The 7736-nt window shown below is 47.2% G+C and overlaps 1 non-coding gene across 1 annotated transcript; it reads right to left on the bottom strand.

The window, feature by feature from the left end:
* Positions 1 to 5369: 5369 nt before the first annotated feature.
* On the bottom strand, positions 5370 to 5441 carry TRNAC-GCA. The gene has a single exon. It is a non-coding gene; the product is annotated as a tRNA-Cys (tRNA).
* Positions 5442 to 7736: the final 2295 nt, after the last annotated feature.

The following is a 7736-nucleotide window of genomic DNA, read 5'->3' as shown; positions in this document are numbered from 1 at the left end:
GGCGCTATCAGGACAGGATCATCTTCCTAACAGCCCAGTAGCACCTTATTTCAGTGTGACTGGTTTGGGATGTGAGGATGTGACCCTTCGCTTCCCAGCTTATGGCTGCCCCTGCTGCTTAGCCAAAGGCCTTAGCCTAAGAACAAGGCCTCAGACGGTCACAGTAAGAGAAGGCCCTTACAAATACAAACACTGATTTTGTTTCTCTCTTTTCACACTCCTGTAAGTAGCTAAGTGATAAAAATACCCCTAAGTTCTTAAACTATAGGCTTTACAGGCAGGCCTGAATATCTCTATTCTAACAGTGGGTTCTGTCCCTTCCCCCACTCTGTGTCTGTCTTGTGTATTTAGATTGTAAATTCTTCAGGGCATGGGCCAGCTACTATTCTGGGTTTGTACTTGTCCTAGCACAATGGGGACCCACTGTTAGTTGGTCCTTAGGCACTAAGGTAATGAATATGATTTATAATCATAATAACTCTCCTGCCACTTTGAGCCAAGGAAGCTGGCCTTGGGATGTTACTGCTTAAAAATGAGCATGGACTATTCTTTGTGACAAGTATCCCACAAATTCCACTGACCTCCCTTGTTTTCTTTGCCTGCAGTAGGGTTTCCAGTTTCCAAACCTGATGTGATCTCCCAGCTGGAACGAGGGGAAGAGCCGTGGGTCCCAGACCTCCAGGCCTCTGAGAAAGAAGTGCTTCCAAGAGCTGCCTGCACAGGTGAGGACTTGGTTAAACCAACTCAACAACTGTGTGGGAATGCAGGAAACATTCGGGATGCCCTACAAAGACCCTGTGAGCTCTCCAAGTTCAGGATTGTTCCCTGCAGATGTGGAATCATTATGGCAGATGTCACTCATGGCTTCCCTCCTATTCTGACTGACAACTGGCAGCAGGTCGCTCCCCGATCTCTCTTTCCCCTGAGTGTTCTCATGAGATGCAGACCAAAACTGATCCCTTCCTCTCTCCTCTGGGGAAGGTTTTGGGGAAAATCAGCTCCTGATAGGTTTGATTTCTCCCACACATATTTTGGATTCTTCATCCCTTTTTTCCATTCCTCTCTCTGTGATTTTCTTTCTTTCCGGTGCAGGTAGTGATCTATGTCTGCATTCTCTCTGTCTCCCATCAGGTGATGGGATGGTGAGTCAGAATGAGGAGGAGAAACCCCAGCAGGAAGATGCTGAGCAAGGAGAACCACATGGAACTTTATCAGGAAGATCCAAAGGGAATGTTTCCGGGAGTTATGAAAAAACAAAAGCCTGTGAGACTCAGGGGAGGCCAGAGGGAAACTTTAGTAGCCTCTCAGACCTGATAACAAGCGACAGTATCAACTTGGAAGAGACACGCTACACATGCCATGAGTGTGGGAAAAGCTTCAATCGGAGCTCTGCCCTTATCAAACATCAGAGAATCCACACAGGAGAGAAACCTTATGAATGCTCTGAATGTGGGAAATGCTTCATCGATAGTTCAGCCCTCATCTCACATCAGCGAATCCACACAGGAGAAGCGCCCCACACATGCTCAGAGTGCGGGAAAAGCTTCAGTCTGCGCTCAAACCTTATCACACATCAGAGAATCCACACAGGAGAGAAGCCCTACACGTGTTCTGAGTGTGGGAAAGGCTTCGGGCGGAGCTCTACCCTTATCACACATCAGAGAATCCACACAGGGGAGACACCTTACAAGTGCACTGAGTGTGGGAAAAGCTTTAGTGAGAGCTGTGTCCTTATCAGACATCGTAGAATCCACACAGGGGAGACGCCCTACACGTGCGCTGAGTGTGGGAAAAGCTTCAGTCAGCACTCACACCTTATCAGACATCAGAGAATCCACACAGGAGAGCAGCCCTACACGTGCGCTGAGTGCGGGAAAAGCTTCAATCAGCGCTCAAACCTTCTCACACATCAGAGAATCCACACAAGAGAGAAGCCCTACACATGCACTGAGTGTGGGAATAGCTTTAGTCAGAGATCAGACCTTATCAGACATCGTAGAATCCACACAGGGGAGAAGGCCTACACATGCTCTGAGTGTGGGAAAAGATTCAATCATCACTCTGCACTTATCACACATCAGAGAATCCACACAGGGGAGACGCCCTACACGTGCTCTGAGTGTGGGAAAAGCTTCGGGCAGAGCTCTCACCTTATCACACATCAGAGAATCCACACAAGAGAGACACCTTACACATGCTCTGAATGTGGGAAAAGGTTCAATCAGCGCTCAAACCTTCTCACACATCAGAGAATCCACACAGAAGAGATGCCCTACACGTGCTCTGAGTGTGGGAAAAGCTTCAGTCAGCACTCACACCTTATCAGACATCAGAGAATCCACACAGGAGAGCAGCCCTACACATGCTCTGAGTGTGGGAAAAGGTTCAATCAGCGCTCAAACCTTATCACACATAGGAAAATCCACATGGGTGAGAAATCTTATGGATGCTCTGAGTGTGGGAAATGTTTCCTTAATCGTTCAGACCTCATCTTACATCAGAGAATCCACACAGGGGAGAAGCCCTACACATGCTCTGAGTGCGGGAAAAGCTTCAAGCAGCACTCAAGCCTCCTTAGACATCAGAAAATCTCCATGAGAGAGAACTGTAATAAATCCCTTGACTAGGGTTGGCCAAAATTTTTTTTTAAATAAATCACATTTGCTAATTCCCACATAGTGATTTTTGCACCATCTTCACCGTGGTCTCTCAGCTCCACCAGATCAGTTGCCTGCTTCTGCCTTTTGCAGCTCACCCTTCTTTGGGGTCAGTCCTGTGAGCTTTTCTATCAACTCCTTTCCTTTTGAGTCGTAGGAGTGTGTCCCTCCAGCCAGGAATGTTCATCCCTCCAGGTTGGGGGAGAGAGGTTTGATCCCAACAAGCTACACTGAGGCAAAAACTACCTGTGCCTGACGTCCACTAGGGCTGTACATGGCGTTGGCTGCTCAAGTTAGTGATCTTAATGTAAAAAATTGTAGTGCAGATGCAGCCCAGGTGCAGGGGTTGGCATTAGCTTTCCCCTTGACCTGACCTAAACTCCATCACTTTCCCTAGTCTAAACAAACCCTGAGCATCACGGTTATATTGTTTCCCCCATTTCACAGCAATTGTTAGTCATCGAGTTGTCCCTTGGGGAACAAATTGTTTCATTCCCAGTTGTTCTGATGTTGCTGCAGGTTGTGCTGGGGAGCAGATATTTTTATAATCATTTTCCGCACTTAAACTATACTGAACTATAACAAAGAGCAGGAACAGGGCAGGGATAGGGGAAAACAGTCATTTCACCCATTGTAACAACAGATGTAGTTAGGGTAAGTCAGAGGGATTCCCTTATTCCCTATCACCATCCTCCTTCAATCCGTGCTAGAACCTAAGAATCCTTTTCCTTTCCCCAGTTGTGGGATGGGAGACTTCCAAAAGTGCTCCCTGTGCTATAGCACATGGCTAAGCTCAGAGAATAAACCCCAAATAGCCCCTGAGCTTTGCTTTTTGAATTCTGTGTTTCTGATTACTTCAAGCCTGGGTATTGTGATTATTTACCAGTTTCTCTAGCACTGTTCCTACCACTGTTTCTGTAACATTTTTTATTTTTTATGGGACAGGGTTGTTATTCCTTTGCCTAACCCCAAGCTGGAAGGCCAGGGTGTCTGTTTTCTCTTGCCCCTCCCCACAGACAAATCTGACATGCTTGCACCTGCCAGGAGCAAACAAAAAGCCCCACTGGTCGGTCACACACACAAAGCAGATAGACACACACACGATACAGAAGAAACTGAATTATTTGAGCTATCAACATTTCCACTTTCCCACAGCATGTTAGTTCTGAAGGTTGTTTTAATTTATTTTCTTGGAACCAGAAATGAGGAAAGAGACACTGGAGTCAGTGGAATTACAGCAGGAAAGGATAAGTCTCATGATTCGTCACTAACAAAAGGCTTTGTAAACAGAGCGATAATGTTACTGAATGGTCTGGCTAACCCTGCAGTTAGAAACAATCAGCTCTACGGGTGGTAAATTGACAGAGGCTCTGCTGCTGATCATGAAATAGAAGCACATTACCTTTAAACAGCTGCTATTTCAGTGCCTCTGGAAGTACAGAAAACAATGATCTGTGTTAAAGGAAAGTTGCCATTTCTCAGAGCCCTAATTTCTATTGTGTGTGTACAGGAAGGTTTGAATGTGTAGCAGGTAGTTTGGTCAAGCTTAGCTATTTTAATGTGTGTAACAGGCTCCTGCCCACCTGCAGCAGAGGTTTCAATCACATAGGATGGCAACTTACCGAATGTCACACAAATTAGTCCATCCCTCCCCATGTTCAGTCTCTGACCGGAATGTTCGAATGAGGCAGAGAACTGGGAAAGTGTCGCAGTAGGAATACATTAAAAAGTGGGATTAATCAGAGCTGGGCTGCAGACAGAGCCTGTTCTACAGCTGGTGAAGTGACAGGGACACACTCCCGCTAGTGCTGGATCTGAAATAACAGCAGAAGCAGATCGAAGAGAATGAGCTCATGGGCAGCTGCCCTGTCAGTGCATCACTCACCTGGCAGGTGTTACACAAAACACAGCACTTCCCCCCACTGCTACCACTTCATTATACTGTCCATGGGGCTGTTTGTCCTGCAGGACTTTGATCTCTCCGGGTGGCCCATGGTGATTCATAACAGAGCCATTGGGGGAGCAGGAGTCATCCCAATGGAAATCTCTCCACTTCTTTCTCAGTGTTACCTTCTTAGCCCTGGCTTTGGAGATGACATTAGCCTTATCCTGTCTTGATTTTAGGTAGGATTTTGATCACCTTCTGGGGCTTGGCAGCTTAGAACTTTTGAGGGCTTTTCTCTGCCTTTTTGGTCCCTGCTGCAGTCAGTACATTCTAGACATGGGCATGGTGACCTTCCTGAGGATCTTGACAGCTTTAGCCAGCTTCTTGGGGGCTATTTTCCTGCTCACAGCCACTGTCGTCTTCTCATGCCTTGTCCTGGGGGCCCAGCTGCTGGTTGAATGGGAAGGAGCCAAAGTGCTGGTGACTTTAGCCCGCACCAAGTTGCCTTTGCTCGTCAGACTCCTGAACCCCAACTGGATGTGATTCTTGTTCTTCTGCACAGCACAGCCCTGGAGAGGAGGGATCTGCAAATGTACATTCATATGATCCCTTTGTTTAATTGATGAAAACATAAACTAGACACTTAGAGGCTAGGAACTGATTTCAGCTGATGGACAGGTTTGCTAGGTTTTTGTGCATTTGGACAGTGAAATGTTGAGTGTTACATTCATTTCAAGCATCCCCATATAGTGGAGCTTCTGAACATAATGGAGAATGGAAATCAAAATGTTTTCCCTTTTTTCAAAAAAAAAAAAAAGAGGCTTATTAGAGGGGACTTGGATTTGAAGCAAGGACCACTTGATCTGCAGTCAAACACTCTACCACTGAGCTATACCCCCATGAGAGCAGATGCTCTCCCCATTGTAGCTGAAGCACATCAGAGATTCCAATAGCAGGGGCAGGTTCTCTCTGGGGCACAGAGATTTTTCGGGGAGTTGGTGGCTCCTTTCTTTCCTCACCCTGGAGTAAATGCAGCTTTTTACTCCATGGTACATGTTTTATGGACTAACAGCAGCAGCTTGAAGAAAGAGGAGAGTGAGTATTTCACTCTCAGGGCCGAAGGGGGTCACGTCCCCTCTGTCTGACCGTTGCCATTGCAGGAGAGAAGGTTTCAATGGAATTGAATGCCCTGGCTCAGACTAGAGACACAGAAAGGTTTTGCTGTTCGTTGAACAGCAAAGGAGATTGTGTCTGTATGTGAAACTGAGGAGGGACATGAAATGCCCACAGGGTGGCGCAATGCCCTAAGCTAAGGCAGGAGGGGGAAGGAATGGGGCTGAGGAATGACTGAAGTGGACTCACCTGGGATTGAAATGACATTTGTTTGTGTCGGGCAGTGAGAAATGTGACATTAATTCAGATGCAGGGTTGAAGCTTCTTTAGCTGCTTGTAGAACTTGAACTTGATTTCCCAGAAGGGAGAAAGGGAAAGTCTGGGGCGGCCTTGAGTCCCTGGCTGGAGCAGTGTATGAAAAAGGCTCCAGAGACGCAGCTGGCAATTACAGGCCACTGAGGCTAACGTCAGTACCAGGCACATTGGGTGGAATTGTAGAGCCCAATGATTAGACCCATTGGTGAAGGGAATTTGTTGGGTGTAGCGGGTGGTTACCTGCTCCTGCCCTGCGGGGCTTGAAGCGCCCAGGAGAGGGCTGGGGCTGGGGCAAGGAGCCTGGGCTGATTGGGGGAAGCAGGCTCAGCTGTGGCCATGCCCCAGTCAGGCCCAGCTGGCCCCTAGAAGAGGCTGTGAGCCAGGAGCCCAGTCAGTCTCCCTCTGTTTGTAGCGAGAGAAGGGCCTGGCTGCAGGGACCCAAGCAAGACACCTAGAGTGGGAGCAGGGCTGGGGAAGAGACAGAGGAGCTGGGAGCTCTGGCCTGGAAAGCCTCTTCTCCAAAAGAGAGTGCAAAGTGTGACAAAGGGATCTCACCAAACGGAGTGACTGGGCAGCAAAAAGGCAGATGAAATTCAATGTGGATCAATGCAAAGTAATGCACATGGGAAAACATGATACCAGCTCTACATCTAAACTGATGGGATCTAAATTAGCTCTTACAACTTAAGAAAGAGATCTTGGAGTCACTGTGGATACTTCTCTGAAAACATCTACTCAATGTGCATCGGCAGTCAAAAAAGTGAACAAAATGTTGGGAAGTCATTAGGAAAGGGATGGCTAGCAAGACTGAAATATATTGCCTGTGTATAAATCTGTGGTAGGCCCACATCTTGAATACTGGAGCTGGTCCCCCATCTCAAAAAGATATATCGGAATTGGAAAAGGTACAGAAAAGGGCAACCAAAATGATTGGGGTGTGGAACAGCTTCCATGTGAGGTGAGATTAATAAGACAGAGGAGTTTTCAGCTTGGAAAAGAGATGACTAAGGGGGGGCTAGGATAGAGGTCTATAAAATGATGACGGGTTTGGAGAAAGTAAATAAGGAAGTATCAGAGGGGTAGCCGTGTTAGTCTGGATCTGTAAGGAAGTGCTATTTACTCCTCATAACACAAGAACTAGGGGTCATCCAGTGAAATGAATAGGCAGCAAGTTTAAAACAAACCAAAGGAAGTATTTCTTCACCCAACACACAGTCAACCTGGGGAAACTTTGCCAGAGGATGCTGTGAGGGCCAAGACTATAACAGGGTCCACCAAAGAACTAGATAAGTTGATGGCGGACGGGTCCATCATTGCCTATTAGCCAGGATGGGCAGGGATATAAAACCATGCTCTTGAAGTGTCCCCAGCCTCTGTTTGCCGGAAGCTGGGAATGAGCAACGGGGGATGGATCGCTTGATGATTCCCTGTTCTGTTGATTCTCTCGCGGGCACCTGGCATTGGCCTCTGTGGGAGGATAGGATTCTGGGCTGGCTAGACCATTGGTCTGATCCAGTATGGCCGTTCTGATGACCAATAGAGGGCAGTGCCCACCAGCAATATGTATATTTGGTGCACTGAAAGGGCCAACTTTCCAAAGCTGACCCAAAGGTTTAGTAAAAGTGTTTTGGAGAAAAACACTAAACAGAACAATGCGAATGAAAACTGGGAGCTATTGTTTAAGGAGCTTGTTAGATGGGGCATAAGCCACATTGCCTAATTAGCTGAGCTTGCAATGGCCTTCCACTCAACTCCCTGACATTTCT

The sequence above is a fragment of the Mauremys mutica genome, unplaced genomic scaffold (genome assembly GCF_020497125.1).
Source record: "Mauremys mutica isolate MM-2020 ecotype Southern unplaced genomic scaffold, ASM2049712v1 Super-Scaffold_100090, whole genome shotgun sequence".
NCBI classification, from domain to species: Eukaryota; Metazoa; Chordata; order Testudines; family Geoemydidae; genus Mauremys; species Mauremys mutica.
Note: the sequence above shows the minus strand (reverse complement) of the source record. Positions and strands in the feature narration are given on the sequence as shown.